At 39.3% G+C, this 19,922-nt stretch overlaps 1 long non-coding RNA gene across 1 annotated transcript in view; it reads left to right on the top strand.

Annotated features, from left to right (window-relative positions):
• Positions 1–5,090: 5,090 nt before the first annotated feature.
• The window catches only part of LOC140695096 (uncharacterized), a 28,894-nt gene continuing 14,062 nt past the window's right edge, over positions 5,091–19,922 (top strand). The window contains exons 1-4 of the long non-coding RNA XR_012070784.1: positions 5,091–5,352; positions 5,630–5,854; positions 11,900–12,099; positions 12,403–12,529. This is a non-coding gene — a long non-coding RNA (uncharacterized lncRNA). The remainder of the gene's footprint in view (positions 5,353–5,629; positions 5,855–11,899; positions 12,100–12,402; positions 12,530–19,922) is intronic.

Below are 19,922 nucleotides of genomic sequence, written 5' to 3'. Positions count from 1 at the left end.
GTTATTTCTAGCAGCTGGGCTTGCCGAATCCTTGATCTGCATTTGAAGCAGAATGCTTCTTCGTGATGTCAAGCTGATTTTCCTATTTCTGAATATTTCGTGTACACGCAGCAACTCTTTCAAGTGAAATGCTCTTGTCCAATTCTGTTAACCCATATTTGCCGATCTCCTGCTTTCATGCTGAGCGCAGTTTCTTCTTCCTGTAATAAAAGTTAGCAATTTGCATTTACTATTTGAAGGTTCTGGCCCTAGGTGCTTTTATCCTTAACAGTTTTAATACAATTCACCCATTAAAATGTGCAGCGGTTTTTACTCAAAGCCCAGAATTGTGCATCGCAGTCAATCTTAGAATATTTTCATCCCCCAACAGGAAGCCCTGTATGCACAAGCAGTCATTCCCATCTTCCTCATCCTCCCCCAGCCCCAGGCAGCCACTGTTCTCTCTCTATGGATTTGCCTGTGCTGGACATTTCATGTAAAACCAGTTATTTCATGTAAATGGAACTGTCTATTGTGACTGACTTCTTTCACACTGAGTAACTTTTTCAATGTTTTTCCAGGTTGTGGCCTGGGTCAGTACTCTATGCTTTGCTATTGCTGAATTATATTCTACTGTATATCTGGGCCCTACTGTTTACCCATTCATCAGGTGATAGTCGTTTGTGTTGTTTCTGCTTTTTGTTTGTGAAGAGTAATGGCGCCGTGAATACTCCTGTAGGAATTTTTATGTGGACATTTGTTTTCAGTTCTCTTACTTGTGTGACCAGAGAGCAGAAATGCTGGGTCATTCATAAACCAAATGTTCAACTCTCTGAGGACCTGCCAGGCTGTTTTCTAAAGTGGCCACGCTGTGTTACATCCTCACCAGCAAGGGCTGCGCGCTCCGTTTCCTCTGTGTCTTCATTAGTGCTTGTTACACCTTTTTTTTATTATAACCTATTGTAGTAAGTGTGAAGCGGTTTCTCCTAGTGGTTTTGACTTGATTTCTTTTACAGCTAATGATATTGAACATCGTTTGATTGTGCTTATTGGCCATTTGTATATTTTCTTTGAAAAATACATTTTCAGATACTTTATACACATTTTAATTGAGTTCTCTTTTTCTTATTGAGTTGTAGGAGTTTTTTCTTTTATTTGAAGATACAAATACTTAATCAGATAAATAATTTGAAAAAATTTTCTCCTCTGTTGTTTTTTCACCTTCTGAATGGTGTCCTTTGAAGCAAATTTTTAACATTTGATGAACACCAATTTATCACTGTTTTTTTTGTTCCTTGAGCTTTTGGGGTAATATTTAAAATCTGAGGTATTTTATTTAAACTTTTATATAAAAAATAACTTAATTCTTAAGACCGTTCTAGGAGATGGGTGCTGTGGTTGTCCCCAGTCTATGGATAGGAGACTGAGGTGCAGAAAATTTCACTGAAATATCAGTGTCACAGCTACCCAGTGCTGTGGGATTTCAGACCCTCATGTTTGTCCCCAGCATTTGTGATCTTCACCACCATGCTCCACTACTGCCTGGAATCATTAATGAAAAAGTTTTCCTTTTTTGATTTCTTGATTGTTTGTCTTCTCATTGGGGAACTCACCTCTTCATTTCCCTTGCAGAGATCTGTGTAGGTTTATTTTAGATCTCATGTACTTATTTATTACACAGGCTCCAGTGATGATTGTGCCTAGTTGTTCTAATCAATTCATACTCAAGTCTTTCCTGCTCATGACACTAAAAAGAGAGTCATGATTTACATAATGCTCAAAGAAGAATGTACTTGAGTGATTTTATTTTTCTAACCAATCAAACATATCAAATAAAAACCCGGTGTTGGAACAGATTATAAGCCCTGCAGAATAGGGTCACTGTCTTCCTTGTGTTTCATTTGATTTGTCACAGTGTCTGGATAGTGCCTTGCTGTCCAGCAGTTTTGTGAGTATACGGTGCTCATGAATCATTGTAAGGAAAGAATTTTGACAACAGACTGTGTTGTTCATTTCACAAGGGAAAAGATCATATAGAAATACTGCTCAGATTTATTTTAAAATTAAGCTTGGTGTTTTGAGAAGGGTTCAAGAAACCATACAAAAATCTTTTTCAATAATTTTAAATCTATCTTAGACACATTATGCATACATAGCAGAGTAACTTATCAACTAGTTTTGACAAGAGGAGTGTATTATTGATTATCTATTTTAGTTGAAATATTCTACCTGGGATAAAGTAATCAGTGCCCATAAATGAACAAATATGTTTGTATTTCTATGCAACATGGGAGCAGACTTCATATGTTTCTATATAATATATATGACTGTGTGTTTTAATCTGTCTGTCAGTGTTTTTATAGTTTTTCAGCAATGTTGTAACTTTAGAATTCTTCTATGGAAATCACCCCCAATTCTAGTGCAGTTTGTACTGTGTATCCTGTCTTATGCATGGGATTCCACTGTCCCCTCTGTGAGGAATTTCCTCTCCTATTGAGTTAGTAGCAGAGTTAAAGGAACTGTGATTTCTAGGCCTTTGCTCTCCATGTGTTTGCAGTTGGCTGTCAATCAAGATTTTCTCTTTCTTGAGTTTTCATTGTTCAATTAGAATTTTGGAAATAACAATTAATATGTTGCAACACTCTCCCTAGAAACTTGATGTGTTTGTGCTTTTCAGTTTCCAATTTACAAAAAATGTAAATTCACTCCTGTTTTTAAATAGTCCTTTTTCACTAGATATTTGTTTACTTCTTTATAGTCAAAATATTTTCTTCCCAATGAATGAATCGGTTTGCATGTTTTAAAAGATACTTTACTTTTTAAATTTCTTATTCTAACAGGTATATTCGTTGTACAGAATTTAGAAAATAAGGATAAACACAATTATAACTTAAAAATGGCCTCTAATCTCACCTGGAGATACAGTTGTAAGGTTTGAAATTGAGAATTACAAGTCCTCTCAAACTCTTCTTCTATTTCAAGTACGGTTTGGTTACTGAGATCCTCGAATTCTCATATGAATTGTAGCAGCAGATAGTCAGTTTCTGCAGAGGAACCCACTGGGATTGTGATCGAGTCCACGTTGAATATATGGATCGCTCTGGGGAGCACTGCCATCCCAAGAATGCTGTCATTTGATTCAGGAATGTGCGTGGTGTGTCTGTCCAGGTATTTAGGTATTCTTTATTTGTTTTCAGCATTGCATAGAGTTTACATTGGATTATTTTACTATATATTTTGCCTTTATACTGAGGACAAGTGTGCAAGGTACCGGGATCAGAAGTGTATTGGAGCTCCGCAACTTGCTGCCACCATGGACGCTGTGCTCTTGCTTCGCCCACTGTACAATGTTGCACAAAATAGGACCTAAGTAACTCTCCCTTGAAAGAATGATTATATGATTGCTGGATGATGCTTGAGATTCCTTGTGATGATGTCTTTTTCCCAGAATTTCGCCTCTTCTTAACTATGCCCTTTCCCTTCCTTTCCTCCAGCCTGTGTTTCAGCCTGCCTGTGGCATTGATTTTCCTTGTCTGTGGACTCTTCCTTTCACTAGTTCGTGATAATGTTACATGTGAGATGTGGAAACTTGCTAGATGTCAAGAAAGAGCAAATCCATTGCATGCTAGATTTTTTAGAGTGTGTTATTGTATTATCGATTGAAATGAAATCAGGCTGACCCATTGAGCCATCCCCTGAGTTCTTTTTGCCTTCCTACAGGTGATACTGCTCTCGTTGCTGCATGTGCCCTTCCCCCAGACTTGGTTTTGGAGTTGAGTAAGTCACCATCACTGGAGCCCTCTCTTTAAATGATGACGAGAACATTTGCTCTATCTCCTTGTTTGGGGACTTCGATGAGATGAGGCAACAGATAAAGAATGGAGCCCCACCTCATTCTGACCACCGCTCTTTCCGTTCCTTTCTCCATGGGAAGAGTACAATTCAAAAATATAAAGATTGTGAGCTAATGAGATAGACAAGACAACCGATCATTTATTAAATACCCTTTCATGCCAGAAACAAATGTATTATACACACAAAAAGCACATAAAATACGGTAGTACTCTGGTTACAAACGTGGGTCCGAGTTCGAGTCCTGGTCTGGAGTGACAAGTCCTGTGAGATGGAGACTTGGTAGGTCGGCTTAGCCTCTCTTGGACTTGTTTTCTGTCCTGCAGAGATGGGGCTCGCTAGGCGTCCCTCCCCCGTAGAGGTGCTGAGGGGTGTAAAAGACACGTGTAGGCAGACCGAGCACAGCTGCTCTTTCCTCGTAAGTGCAGGATAGCATCGCTTTTGCGGTGATGGCTTTATGACCGCACCGTGTAGACTCTCAGTGCTCCAAAGGGATGCCTTGCAGATTGGAGATGGGATTCTCACTTCTGTAAATACCCAAGGATTGTGTTATTGGGCCTTGCTGATTTGACTCTATTCTTTAGAAAGTACATAATGTAGATATATTTTTCAAACATGCATGAATTTTTTCTTTTATTATTTATAGTTCTATCCTCTCATCTCTTGGTGTGACTTTTCATGGAATCCAGGAAACAGTCCTAAGCAACCTGCCTCTTCACACTTCTCCGTGGTGGTTTCCTTCCCTGACTAGAAGAGGGTTTTGCATAGGTAATTTTGATTGCTCCCCTTCTCTTGGAGACTCTCTGTTTTTCTGCCCATCTCTCACCTGTCCATCTGTCCATTTCTCTACCCACTCATTCTTCTGACTTGTTTCAAAAAGCATTTCAGGCAGCTTACAGAAGAACAGGTACCAAATAAACAGGTGAGAAAATGGGGCCAAGTTCATACAGTGAGGCTAGGAGTTGAGCCTGTGTGAGAGTTGCCAGCGTGAGACACACGCCTCTGCCTTGTGACTTATAAGATAGACAACATCAATGTGCCTGAAGCTCCCAGCAGACACAGGGAAACAGGGTTTGTGGGAGATGCTCATTGGCTGTGAAATAAATAAGTGGCTTAGTAGAAGCCCAGCCTTTCCAAGTACTAAGGCTTAGGAGAATATTTTAGTGTCTTCCAAAATCAGATTATTGCATCTTTTCTTTTTCAGAGTTTTATGTATAGTTGGTTTACATTCTATACCTGGAAATTTCTCCAAAACTGCTGCCCACGTGAGTCCCATGACTCGGGAATGGGGTGGTTCTGCTCATTGACGGGTGTTGGCCAGAAACGGAAAATGACAGCCTCAAAGGAGCCTGGGATTTATCAGTTATGTTTTGTCAGTGCTGTAGATTTCAGAAAATGCTTTCACCTTTTCTTTCCATCTGAGGCAGCAGCGCGCTCTCTTACCAGCATCAGGAGCTCAGGGCCACGGGATGGTGGGGGCTGACTGCACTGCCGTCAAGACAGCTGAGCTAGTCACTGCAGGTGTGGTTCTTTCACATACTGCAGTTCATGCTCTTTACTAGAATGTTTCAACAGGGAGTTAATTAACTGAGTTAATTAACATTTTATAAATATGATGCTTTGTTGAAAAGACAGTCATAGGCAGAATATAAGTTGTGATCACTTTAAAAATGGTTTCATTACTGAAATTTCAGTAGGAAAGATCCAGTTTATCTTATTTCCGCCTCTCTTTAAAAGTAACAAAGAAACAAGACAGAAAAAGCAGAGGATGATTTCTGTTCTTCCTCTCGGCTTGCAGGTGCCCTCACCTCCAGTGGCATCCATCCAGACACCAGCACTGACACTGGCCGTGCTCAGAACTGCCTCAGCCCTGAAGACACATCTGACAAATGGAAGGGGGCCGCGCCCTGTTACAGCAGGTGCTCTCACTTTGTGGGTCCTTATGTAACTGCGCGGTGTTATTCAGGATCGCCCTTTCTACACTTTGTGACGCTGCTGCGGTGTCTCCTAGTTATTTGTTTCTGTAAGTACTCGTGTAATTTTCCAATGTGTGGTACTAGACATCTAAAGATGCATTTTTCAGATGAAAAATAGTGTGTATTTAATATAAATGTCTGAAAAAAGGGTCAAAAGGATCTATCCTGGTGCCAGTACTCAGAGATAATAATTAACACATTAACATCTATTTTCTGTTCTTTTCATCAGTGTGTATTACCTCTGTCATAAAAACCAGCGAGCAATGTGTGCCTGTATACTGTGTGGAGACCTCCATTTTCCATTCGGCTTATTACACATTTTTCTACAATATTCTATCTCCCCTGGCATGATTTTTAATGACTAGTATAGCATTCTGTCTTGTGGAGTCCTCGTCCATTTTACTTTGGACTTAAATAAACTTTTAAATTCCAAGTATACTTAACTGAAATTCTGAAAAGAGATCTGTTGTGGTACCGAAAGTCCCCTACTTCCCTTCCCCTTTTTTTCTGAGAGTAAAAACTGCTGACAATGTGGAGTATATATTTCATGACCTTTATGCCTATGTCATATAAATAAACACATACATACACGTATATGAGAAATCTATGTCTATGTGTGTGTATATGTGCTTTATTGAAAAATAAGGCCATACTATATGTTTTCTGCAGCTCGGTTTATTCACTCAGGTATATATCACAGACGTCCTCTCTCTCCAGACTCACCCGGTCCTTTCAGATAGAGTAGAGGGTTTTCCTGATGTGCAGGTTTGGTCTCTTGTGTAAGGACACCTTTCGTGGGAGCGTACTGTGGACAAGGCCTTGGACCACGCCGAAACACCGGAACTTTAGTGCCCACAGCTCACCGTGATTTACCGCATCATTGTCTTGATGGTGGACACTTAAGTTTTCTCCATTTTCCACTGTCAGAAAGGGTGTTTGACTGGCATACTTCTTATACAAACATTCCTGTGATCTTGTATGAGTATTATTTTCGTTAAGTTTTCTGGAAATTTAGTCCTTGGATGTGACAACTACATAAATCACAGGCTCCTTTCAAGTGAATCAAGAAATTCCTTCTCCTGTGGGGCATGAAAAGATGTAGAATAACTTATGTAACCAATTCTCTATCGCTGGATATGATTTCACTTCAGCTTTTCTTCTCACCATTGTAAACAGTGCTGTGTAAATGCTCTGATAAGTACATCTTTTTGAACTGAATTTTTCTAAATGAAACGATTCCAAAATGTGGAGTTCAGCCTGTGTGTACACACGTTTTTCAGAGTTTACATATCCATTGACATGTCATCCTCCAAAAGATCGCTCACAGTTTGTTCTCTCAAAGATGGACACTAGCTAGAATATCTTTTAAAAATATGTGCCAATATGATGAGCAAAAGTACTTTTTCATTGTTTTAATTTGCACTTGATGACCAGTGAGGTATTGAGCATTTTTCACTCATTAGCCATCTGACTTTTAAAAAGTGAATGATCTCTTTTGTCCTTTGCACACATTTAAGTGAGGCAGCTTCTTGTTGCTTTGTGACAGCTCTATGTATATTATGAACATTAACCCCTTGTCTTCATCAACATGTATCAGAGAGCTTTTCCTTGTCATTTTTTGCCTTTCATTTTGTTCAGTAGGTTCATTTTTGTTGTGGCCCAAAATAATCTTAAGATTGTAAATGTCTTCTTTTTGGGTTTTATTCCTGATATTATTCTTAGAAATACTTTCTTATAATGGTATAAATTTCTTCTGTAGGTTTTTTTAATCTCTAAGATGGAGATGATGATGGTACTTGTTATAGTGAAGAGAAGTTGAATTAATATGAGCAAAGAATTATATTCGCTGTTATTAGTACTTTCTAATATTCACATCACATTCTGTAATTTTTCTTGCGGTCATTATGACTGGAATAGAATTTGTTTTTTCCAGGGGATTCTCTGATTGTCCCAAGACAATTATTGAATTCCTACTTTGCTTTTTAACTTGAAATCCCACCTGTAAAGAATACTTATGTACACTAGAGTCTCTTTTTGAGCTCATGGTTTATTTTTATCAATCTTACTTTCTTACACTAGCACTATATCTTACATATTGTAAACATTTATTTAATATCTGACAGTGCGATTTTTTGATTCTCTTTTCGATCCCAAATTTTCTTGGTTAGTATTATGACTTTATTATTCCTGAAGAATTCTAATATAATTTTTCAAGTTAAAAAAAAAAAGAAGTGCTGTCGTGGGATTTTTTAGTACTTTTGAATTATCTTTAGGAGAACGTACATTTTTACAAAACTGCTTTCTTGCATACAAAATGTTGATGTCTCTACTTTCACACCTCTTACTTTACCCCACAGTACAGTCCTGTACTTCCACCATGTACAACATGGGCATTGTTTTTGAGTTTATTCCAGATTATTGTTGATGTTTTTGTTAATTATTTAAGTCAGAATTTTTTGCTATTGTATATTTTAACTGTTAAAACTGACACCTAGGAAGGCAGATTCGGTTTGTAAATACTCACTTTGTAACTTCTCATTTAAAATTGTAAGTATTAAGTACTTGTTACAGAATCCTTTCTTTTCTGTTTTTAAAAATTTGTTTCCAAGATTCTCAAAATGGTCATAGCAAAGTAGTATAGGTGGGGACAGAGATGGAGAGAGGTAGTGTGGCTCATGTACAAACTGTGAGCACTTTCATGGCTGTGTTTACGCTGGAAAAGCCGCTGAAGAGTCCAGGATAAAACAGGGGTGGCTTTGTATGCAGTTGAAAGCCAGCTTTCTTGCCTGGTGAAGCCTGGTGGGCGTGACAGGTAGATGATCAAGGTCGAATGGAGGTTATTGGCTGCACTGAGCGCTGTGACTGAGAACTGGAGAATATTGCCATGGGAAATGCTTGGTGCCAGGAACAAAGCAGAGGAGCTGGGGACCCTGTGTGTTAAGGAATTTCCAGCCCTCGGAGTGGGAAGATCAGACTCTGCATTCAGATCTGAGTTTGAATTCATCCTCTTTAGTTTACTTGTCCTCTGACTTTTGTCAAGCTATATACCCTCTTTCACTTCCTGTTTTCTTATCTCTCAAAATAGGAGAATTACAGCCTGCTGCTAGATTGTTTGATCAGGTTAAATAATTAGTGTCTAAAAGATGCCACGTACAGTCACAAGCTCAGTGAGAAATGGGCTGTCACCTGTTCTTCTGCAACTCAGTGCTTGACAAGACATGTGGGAAAGCCAGTCCCTAATTTGTGTGTGATGCAAGTAGGAACAAAATTAATGTCTTGCCTTTCCCTAGCAGTATACTTACAGCTTTGCTTCATTTACTTCTTTCCTCCTTTCCTTTCCCCTTTCCCATCCTCCACCAAAAGATCCTGAGACTCTCTCAGAATAGTAGATTCAAATTACTTTAAAGGTTGGCTCATCCTTATGAAATGATAGTAACATAAAAAAAATCTGTGCACATCCCACAATACATTGTATTTGATTTACACACACACGTGTGCACACATACACACACACAATCAGGCTACCTTCCACTTGCAGAGGGATAAGGACCACTTTTTCTGAGTTTTCACTCACTGAGCTTGAGAACAATGTCTCTTACACAGACTTTCACCAGGCTTCGTGCATGGTGTTTTTAATTGAATTTCGGCTTTGTGGCCATAGATATAGTCTCCTAATAGAAGAGAGAAAGTGGAGACATAGACATTCCGCTGAGATATTGGTGTCATCATATTTTAGTTGGAAAGGACTTAAGACAGCATAGAGTCGTAATATTATATGGGTGAGAATCCATGATGTTGTAACTTGGACAAGAACATGGACCTTCTGCCGTCTTGTCCACAAAGGTGAAGAGGCAACTGGGCAGGGGATGGTAGGGATCCTTCTTGCTTGAGTTCCATGTTCTTGCTAGTTTTCATTGCTCAGTTGCCTTTAGTTTATGTCCATGAGGCCTCTCATGGGAAGGTCACTCTGTCCTGATAGATTGAGTTTCTTATCAGCAAAAAGCTCTGGACCCACTCATATTTCCCAGAGTTTTCTGCTGACCTGCTGACACTTTATATAATTGAGACCTAAGAAACTACTGAATATAAAATCCTTATTGTTATTGTTTGCCCTCGAGTTCCATAGGAAGGGGTGCTGTCTCAGGCTGTCTAAAGCCAGATCTGAACAAAGATAGGGTGACAGGCTGTGCTGCTGGTCCTCCACAGTTGAAGGGGATTTCCAACTTAGCTTTATATTCAAGGCAGATGAGTTCAAATCTTGCCTTTACCAGTTATTATCTTTGTGAATTTGGGGAGAAACTGTACTTTTTTGTGTCCAAATTTGTTTATCTGTAAGTAAGTTCAGTATTTATTTTAAGGTTTCTGTTTTAGAATTGAATGAGCTAATACTCTCATTTATACCTAAAATAGTGATCTCATGGTTCTATGCTGGTGCCTTGGTAGTTGATTACTAAGGGACTCCGCAGTGAGATTGGGGGTGGGGGACCCTGGATAATAGAGCTTATATTCCAGGATATGCTTGTAAAAGACTGGATGTGCAGTGGATTTTTAGTAAATATCTACTCCTTTCCTAATCTGCATTGATTGTGTATATATCTTTATACTAATATATGAACAATTTTTATTGCAATTTAAATATCTTTGTAGTATTTACAATATCTAGTTATAAAAATACGTGAAATAAAAAGATTTGAATTTATTTTCTTTTCAATAAGCAAAACAAAATAAAATAGAAAAGAAAAAAGTTTTGAAGGAGTAGAAATAATTTTATTTCTGTGGAATCAATTCCTTGTAATAAGTTTTTTGTTCATGTTGTTAAAAAGCATATAAAATTGATAGGTTGTGAAATACTGGAAATGAGGAAACAGTGGAGACATACTACCTCTAAGGCAGTCAATTTGTTACCAAGTCCAAACTCGTTCTGCTTGCTGCATGACAGGCCAATTAATCGGGAGATGAGATGTTGGAGTAAGGAAAAGAGACTTTATTTGTAAAGCTGGCAGACCCAGAAAATGGCATATTGTTATCCAGTAGAACTCTCTTCCCCAGGGCAGAATTCAGTCTCCTTTTATACTAAAAAGTGGCGGGGATGTGGCTGGTTGTTGCAAACTTCTTGCTGTATGAATTGTTTGTCCTTGAAATCCTTTGTTCCTGCAGCTGTCCATGTGGGTCAAATTATGGTGCCCCTGTAAAACCTCCAAAAAAAAGAAAGGTTATTCACTATTTTACAACTTGCCATCTATACATAAGTGTAGAAGAGCAAATATCCTTAAAGATCAGAGCCCGGAGAATAGACCCTCCTGGATATTTCAGGGTAAAGGCAACTTTCTTTTACATAAGGTGCAGAGATAGCAAGTCTGAGCCTAGAAAACAAGGTACAGGATTAAAGCCAAATGAACACATCTAACATGGAGTGAAATTTGTTCTTTCTATTACAATTTCTTTTTCTCCCTCATAAATAATTTTAGTAAGAAACATGAGCAATGTTTTTATTTTTGCTTCTTAATAAAGGACTACAACTACAATTTAGTGAACAGGGATGCTGTGCGTGCCTTGGTGTCACAGCAAACTCTTGTTGGTGGTGGTCGACCCTGCAACATGCCTGATGCCCCATGAGTGTTGGTGAGGGTCCGCCTAACCAGGGGCTCTATTCAGGAACCACCATATGCGCATTGACATCTGGCACCTCTTTTTCAGCTGCAGGAAAATTTTTCAGATTCTATGATAGAAAAATCACTCCAGCTAGGGATAATCAGGGAATAAAGGAAGAGGAAAAGGGCTTGAAGTAGAGTAGAAGAGAAAGACAGAAGCTCAGGGAGCCTGGGGGCTTGGCAGCGCTGCCTCGGGAGAGAGAGGAGCAGAGGTGTGGATGGGACCGGCTACGGAACCAGCTCCTGCAGCTTTCCCTGCACCCAAGCCACACAGCTTTTAATAGGGCCCAGGACTCTCTCCTGGCTGGATGTCACCCTGGGCAGAACCTTGAGAATCGAAGGTAAGGGGTGGGCAGCACTCACCTAGGGGGTCACTGAGGACTTTGCTCAAGTCCACATTGACTTTTCCAGTCATGTGCCTTCACCTGTTCTTTATCTCAGGATCTGAGAAGCAGGAGCAAGGAACTCAGGGAGAGATCCAGGAAGATATCTGACTGTGTTAAGAGACGACAGTCACAGTGACACTGGGAGCGAAGACACTTGCAGCAAAGTAAAATAACTTCACAACTATTGCATCAGAGCTGCATGTGTGAGAGAGCCTAAGCCTGTCTCAGAGTGCAGGGGACAAGCGGAATGGAATGGTAAAATTAACACTGACAATTGAGATTTTGTTAAATAGCCTGCTAATTTTAATTTTATCACTTCAATGTATGTAGGTGTATTTCTATGAGCATTTATAGGTTCACACAACCCCACCAGCCCCTCTTGCCCCCATGGGGGATGGGATTTCTCAAGCACAGTGCCCCTCCTGCTTGCTTGGGCCACGCTGCGGGTCCTCACCTGGGGCCGGACTGCTACAGTACACTGAGTCCCCGAGGCATGGCCTGGGATACATGACAGGAACAACTGTGCTCTTGGCTGAGGGCCTCCATTTCCCCCTGCAGTGTAAGAATGCCGGTGACTCAGTTAGAAGCATGCATCCAAGCCGTCCTTCCGTGTCATCACCATCTAGAAGCGGTGCCTGAATCTTCTGAATTTCTGCAGAATGTGGTTTACAATCACCTTGAACAAGTGAGTGTGTGTCCTCTTTCAAGTGGAGGAGTTACTGCCGTTTTCCTGGAACTTACTCACCACTAGTCCATCTGATTTTTCTGTGCTAGGATTCAGTATGGCCTGCTAATAACTCTCCAGTCAGATCTAGAAACCCTGATGAAGAGGATTATTTATTTTCTTTCTTTATATGATAGTATTTTACTTTCAAATTTCTGAGTTTTCAGTTCTTGGAGGAATTTTTTCGGGGGTTGGAGAAACAACTTTGCTCTTACCATCTTTGTGACCTGTTGCTATATGCGTCTCACCTGTCTTCTGTCACTTGTGAGGCGGTACTATTTTTGACCCTGTCCGGGTTGTTCATATTTTAAAACATAAAATCTGTAAAAGTACAGTCCCTTTTACTCCAAAGACATTCCACAAATACTCCTTTAATCTGGGTATGGTTTTAAGAAGACACAATAATTAGAATATATACTTGCAGGTTGCCAGTGCAAAATCCCCAAATTAATAGTCAAGCTCAACATCTAAAATCTTTCTAATCTACCATGGATTTGTATGGATAAGTGAAGTAGTTTGCTAAGAACTCAATCCTCCCAAGCTGATGCTCTGCCAGATGGTGGAGCCGAGGGACGAGGGTGTGTCCTGCCCTTCCTGAGCTGACAGTTTCATGGCAAAGACCTTCACCAGGTGAAGAAATTGAAGTTTCTTCTAAGAACAGTGGGTCTGAAATGAGTCCAAAAGCGTGGGAGAGACACAATCACATTTGTCTCAAGTAGGGGAGAGTGGCTGTGGGGCCACTTGGGAGACTCATGAGTCCAGGTGGGCAGTGTTGTTGGCTTCCACTTGAGCGGTGGGACGGTCAGTGGGTAAAAGCGAACAGATTGAAGGCATGTTTAGATGGTAAAGAGGAAAGGATCAATGCTGTCTGTGAAGGTAGGATGGAGTAAGGCCCAGGTTTCTGGGTGGATTAATGAGTTAAATAATGGTCCTGCTGTGTTCTGAGGAGGGAAAGCAGCAGAGGGAGTTCTGGGGGAAAACTGATGAGTTCAGCTGTGGGTAAAGTGAAAGGCTGTTAGATGTGTGGTCTGGGAGCTCTGGTGAGAGCCAGTAGTGAGTAGGGGGCGGGGAGAGAGACTTTCAAATCATTTTGTCTTGTGAAAATACATAGAAGAATGAGTAATGACACAACCCCTGTATATTCTGGATTTAAAACCCAGTAACATTTTGCTATATTGACTGCAGGGGTTCTTAATTTTTTAATAGAAATAAAATAAATAGAAACAAAATAGTGGAGTTAATGAATATCTTAGAGTTGATGTGTGTCCTTGTATGTATTTTCATACCTCATCTGTTTATAAACATAATCTACAAAAAGTTAACTTACTTAGCATTAGATTTAAACAGAGGGACGTGACACACTCTGTTGGTGGTTCAAGGTGATTTCTTGGGCAAATTATGTAGCCTCTCTGTGCCTTAGTTGCATCTTCTGTGACTGCCCCCGTGCCCCTCATCACAGCTGATTTCCTAGACTAGATGTTGGGAGGGAGGCTGCTGAAGGGAGTAAGAGGTGGCAACTGCAAGGGTCACTGAAGAGAGAGACAAAAACAGATTAAAGCCGAGAAACTGAGTGCTAATACCCTCAAAGGAGAAAGAATCCCTTAGTTTTTTGAGCCACTTAGCCTAAGAGAAAGAAAATCATGTGGATCCAAAGCTCTTGAGCATATGAGTATTGTGGGTGGGAGGGTGTCATCAGAAAAGGGTTGAGAAAAGGCCTTTTGGTTTCCCTTTACGTTTCCAGTAAGGATGAGGTGCAGAAGAAAAACCGCCCGTTTCACAGTTGAAGGTGCTGTTTTGTGCGAAACTGACCGAAGGTTGGAAAACATTCATCAGTGGTGCTCGCAAAAGAAGAGACTTCTGGATTGGGTGGGGCACTTGCTGTGACTTCCAGGTGACCTGCTGGCTGGGGGCTGTGAGGCGGGCAGTAGGTTTGCAGTGTGACCTGGGTATAATCCCTGGCAGTGAGGCTGCTGATCTGACTAGCAGAGCTGGGCAGACACCGTCCTAACGGGGCTGCTCGGGATGAGGCCTGGGACACCTGCCATGCTGAGGGCGAGAGGAGAGCTCCCCTGAGGTTGTGTCCCTGTGAAGATTAGAAACGTCCTCCTGCAAGGGAGGAAGAGCCTCTGAGCAACGGGCCGGATGCACAGGCAAGACCAGCCTGAGCACGGAGATTTCAGGAAGCCGGAATTCATACAGGCCCGAACAGCCTTGTTCCTGAGAAACTGGAGGGAAAAGATGCTGCAAATGCAGGCTAAGTTCAGACACTATTGTGTGTCATGAGTGATAGGAAAAGACTGTTCAGGCAGCCACGAGAGAACCCTGTGGTTGTCCCAGTTGGGCGTCACACAGGAGGGAGGAGCAGAGTTATATACTTTGCCACTTATTAGCTGTGTGACTTTGAGCAATATCACCCCACTTCTCTCAATATATATCTACATCTGTAAAGAGACACAGTGACAAGCTCGTGTCATCAGAATGCTTTGTTTAGCTCTGATCCCCTTTGTCCAGTCCTGTCAGTGCTGCCCTGCAAGGTTCTGCAGCGGCTGCTCTTGCCCTGTGATGGGAGGGCATAAAAGGGCATTGTAGCACCCGAGGGCAGAAAGGGGTTGCTTTAAAAGCAGACATGTAGCCTCCTGCAGCTGCAGACCTGCAGGCAGTTTGGTTCATGGTCGTGGAGAGGACTTTGGAGGCCTTAGCGTCGTCTTAAGACTTGTTTTCCCTTGGGGACCTGATTTGCCTTTGCAGATTAATGTTGAAGATTTGGGCTTCTGGCAAAGCTGTTTTCAGAGATGGGTATATACGTAAAATATCATATAAAATAAAATGATTTATTTAACGTGAGCGACTTTGCAGCTGTTGGGAAGGTCTGTGTTGGCCTGGTCTCCACGGAGGACACCATGGGTCAGCAGAGCGTGCGGGAGGGAAGGCAGCCTGCAGTGCTTCTGCGGGGGGTTCTCCCCAGCATGGTGCTCTGCTGAGTTGACTCTTCTCTGAGTTTGGTTGCCAGAGGAGCAGACAGCAAAGTAATGAGTTCTGGAGGGATTGTATAATGACAGGAAGAAATAGGAACCTGGAGATTTTCTGGACTAAAACACGCTTTTGGTTCCTGATTCAGTGTGTTCCATTACAGAATTGATGAGTTGTGTCTATTCTGGGACTTCATTGAAATAAACGTTCAGCCTAAATGTTAAGGGATTTGGTTTATTTGGCTGGAGGACTCGAGCCGGGATGACAGCCTCTCAGATCACTCTGAGGGACTGCTCCCAAGAGGTAGGGGAGGAGCTAGGATAAATAGAATCTTTACAACAAAGATCAGGTAATTGGAACAATAAAATATTGCTTGTTATCTAAAGAAAACCAGATATCTCAAGTTCAAGTATTTAGTGGTTTTCTATGTATGGTGGGAAGCAAACATTTGGGTCATTGAATTCATTCCTTTGGCAAGCCCCTGGCTATCTAGGGCCAGTATCCTGTCCTTTCTTACTCTGAGTCTGCTCAGAGGGCACCACTGTGAGTGGCTGAGAGGCCGGGCTGTAGGCATGTACTCGCTGGGGGTTGGCAGCAGCCGCTGATGACTCGGATTCAGCATTCTTTGTTTACTGTCATGGTTGCAGTATTTTCATGCACATTGTAGTATTTTCATTCACAGTGTTCCCCCTTGGTCCTAAATTCGACCAATATTTTGAGAGACATTTCATGACCAATTTTGTCCCACGTTGCTAGGATGGCTCATTCCTAGTTCAGGTGAAGAATCTTCTGAGTTGCCATTCAAGGTGTTAATTTTTTTTATCAGGCCCTGTTGATACTAAAAGTTCTCTGGATCACCTGTCTTACTACTCTATTATGATCCAGGAAGTGTTTAACCTTCTTTGATCATTCCCATACCTAGAATCACACTATTATATTTATTTTATTCAGGGTTATAAATTTTATCTGTTTCTTCAAGATGTTTAGCCATCATCAATCTTGTGGGCCTAGTTACACATTGGGAAATGTAATAGACAACAATTTTATAAAATAGACAGGATATAAGTAATACAGCTAGTAACGTTAATAAAGTCACGAGTAAGAATTTAATAGTCGAGAAGTTGTATTTTTGGGTTAAAATTTTGCTTGTGTTTCTGAGTTTGATCCTATGAGAAAGTTCATATTTATGGTCAGGGTCAGAGCAGGTATTAATTGGCCAGTTGAAATCTCCCACCTTGTAAGATCAACAGTGGCCTAAACAGAACTATAAATTCTTTTTAGAATAACGTTTCTGAGGGCTGTCTAATTAGAGCCTTGGAGTAGGGAAACCCACCAAGGTAACACAGAAGTACTAGACATAGGTAATTTATCATAAACTTAACAATTGGAGTAGTTCATAATCAAAGGTTGGAGAAATTATCAAAGTAATTGGTATACAGTCCTGGTCCGGTGTCTTGGGTCAGCAGTCTAGCTCAGATGTCGTCTTCTTCTCATCCTGGTATGGAAGCTTTTTCTCCATTTGGGCATTGTTTTAAGGTGAGCAGCGCTCTATAGGCCAGTGCACTGAGGGGCTGTTTCAGATAGGAAATGAATCCGAGACTCCGTTTCCTTCATCTTTGGTGTGTATGGTCTAGTTAAGAGTATCTGAAAAAGGGTCTTTCCATTCAGGTTGGAGACAGTTCTTTAAGTCATGCCTGTTGCAGTATGTATAATCCCCTGGCTGCAGGTCATGGGGCATTGGAATTTTACCCAAGGATAGATTACTGAGCTTCAGAATCAAACCTAGAGTATTCTTTTCATAATTCAATTAAACTGTACAGCAGTGTGACATAACAGCAAGGAATGATCTGGGAAGTGTCTTAGTAAATATGGACCTCAATTAACAAAACTAGAATTTAATATCCACTAAAATATAATTTTTTTCTCTCTAAAGTTACCCTCAGTTTTCTCAAATATAGCCAAATCAAGATTAATTTCTTTACAAATTAAATCTGATTATTTGATCATATAGGCTTTTTAAATTGACTGTGTTGGAAGTTTTAATACGGAGTCTCAGGGTAGAATGTTAATAAGGTTTTCTAAGGCCAAGAAAGCCACGTCAAGGCTTTTCATGGATTTTTGCCTTACAGATTTAGGTAAATTCTTTTCTCTTTAAAATTCTTAAAATACCTTTATACTCCTATATCTCTTAGGAGATGATCTCCCTAATTTGTCTGAGAGAGCCACTGGGGACCTAAGTATTTTTAGTCTTTTGAGGGATCAGATAGAGAGAAAAGATAACTGTTCCAAGTCTGTATACATAGTTATAATTTATCAAATTGCTGTGAACCATAACTAGCTTAAGGAGAAGAGATTCTTTATGTCTGGGAAACAGGTTAAAAGGCAGTAGTATTTCAAACAATATCAAAAATTATAACCATATTCAGCTGGTTAATCAGTCCCATGTAACTAATTCTTTTAATGAGAGTTTTCATTAGAACTTTAAAATGTCTTACCCAGTTTAGTTCAGTGCTGTAGTTTGAAATTTATTAGAAATCAGTAAATCTCCTTGAAGAGAAAGCATTTTGCAAAACCATCAGAAGAAAACAATTAACTGTGTATAAATGGCAAAAGATTTAAAAGCATGGTTAAACACCGTTACACTATAATCAATAAAGAAACCTGTTCACTATACCCATAATTATCACTGGTAACATTTCAGATAAACCAGAATTTTAGGGAGTCCATATAATTTCTACAATACCTATATTAATAATATTTCTCATTCAATATAACCTTAGAAGTTTTATGATTCATTTGACAATTCCATGTTATTTAAATGCCAAATGAAACTTTATAGTTAAAAATCTCTCTTTGGGATGTTTCAGGGGCCTTCTATAGCATCCCAACTTAACTGGAGATTAAAAGAATTTTAATTAATTAAATTAATTTTTATTTAATTAATTAGAATTTTATATTTGGGGAGCTTTTTGAAAGATTTCAGAACACTTGATCAGATAAACATATAGATCACTGTAATGTAGTACTAATTCATTAACAAGAAAATATGTCAAATGTAAAGGCAGAACAGATCAGCTAAGTGGTATAAGAAGTTTTACAATCTGTTACTGAAGGTGGATTAATATTTTAAGAAAATTTTTTCCTCTTAACAGAGAGAAAACCAACTCTAATCTTGTTCCAGCTAACTTCTAAGATTCATTTACATTGCTCAATTTGTTTCTAAACTTAGCCAATTCTGACCTCGTACAAAACTTTCCTCAGGGTTCCTTTTCCACAAGCCTTCCACAGCTTTCTATACTTATATTAGTGTGTCCCTTATTTTGTCTTCCATTCAGAGGTAACCAGCTTCAGGAGAAAGTCACTATTTTTCATTAACAAAGTATTATTCCATTCTTACATCTTCCTTTACGCATTTATATTACTTTCCTAGGATACTGAGATCATTCCCTTACTAATAGAGAGTATTTCTGTGTGACACCAACCATTTATTAATATTTCTAAACACCTTTAGTTTCACTGTAAGAGGAAGTTAAATGTTAAGTAATTCATATTTCAATCATTTTATCTGAAAATGGCATAGATATTTAATAAAATCTTGTCATTTAACTTAATTTAGCACAACTCTAGAATTTAAAGATATCAAACATTTAGAGATTATTTTAAGCATACATTTTAAAAATATATTTTAAATATTTACCCAAAGCTCTCATCTCATTTGCATTTAATTTACTTAAAATTTTACCACAGCACATTACTGTTATTTTTTTTTGACAAATCTGCAACAGATATAACAGGATCTTATTTGACTTTCATTAAACCTAGGTACAGTAAAGGTATTATAGTTAAGATGGATGATTTTAAAGATGTCTATATTTATTAGAACATACTTAAACTAAACAATATCAAATATTACCTTAATATTGAATATTTTCCAATTCACATGACACTGAAAGTCAATTTGTTAAGTTTTTATTTTAAAAATACTTAATTTTTAAGCTCTTATATTTTTACATCAATTAAGCAGAGCTCTTTGACTTCGAAATTTTTTTTTTTTAGCAGTAGAAATATCTCACTTCTATAATCTGTATGCAGGCTTATAAACAGACAAAAGCTAGAGATCTCATAGCTTCACTTTAAAACTTACTTATATTTATAATAATAGTTGGAGTAAGCTGAATTTGCTTGCTCAAATCACTAAGGCTTACTATTTATGAAACAGATAATTAAGATTTCCTCACAAAGTCTGAAGGACCCGTCAGAGTTCTGAGTTCTAAAATGCCAAAAATTTCATGGCCTCAAGTTTTATTTCGTTGAGCTAATTAGGCTCAGTCCTAGGTCACTGTTTGTTGTATTTATATTTCTGATCTGCAAGACAAAGACACTC

This window comes from Vicugna pacos, unplaced genomic scaffold (assembly GCF_048564905.1).
Source record: "Vicugna pacos unplaced genomic scaffold, VicPac4 scaffold_137, whole genome shotgun sequence".
Classification (NCBI taxonomy): domain Eukaryota; kingdom Metazoa; phylum Chordata; class Mammalia; order Artiodactyla; family Camelidae; genus Vicugna; species Vicugna pacos.
This window is presented reverse-complemented; position numbering and strand designations above follow the sequence as displayed.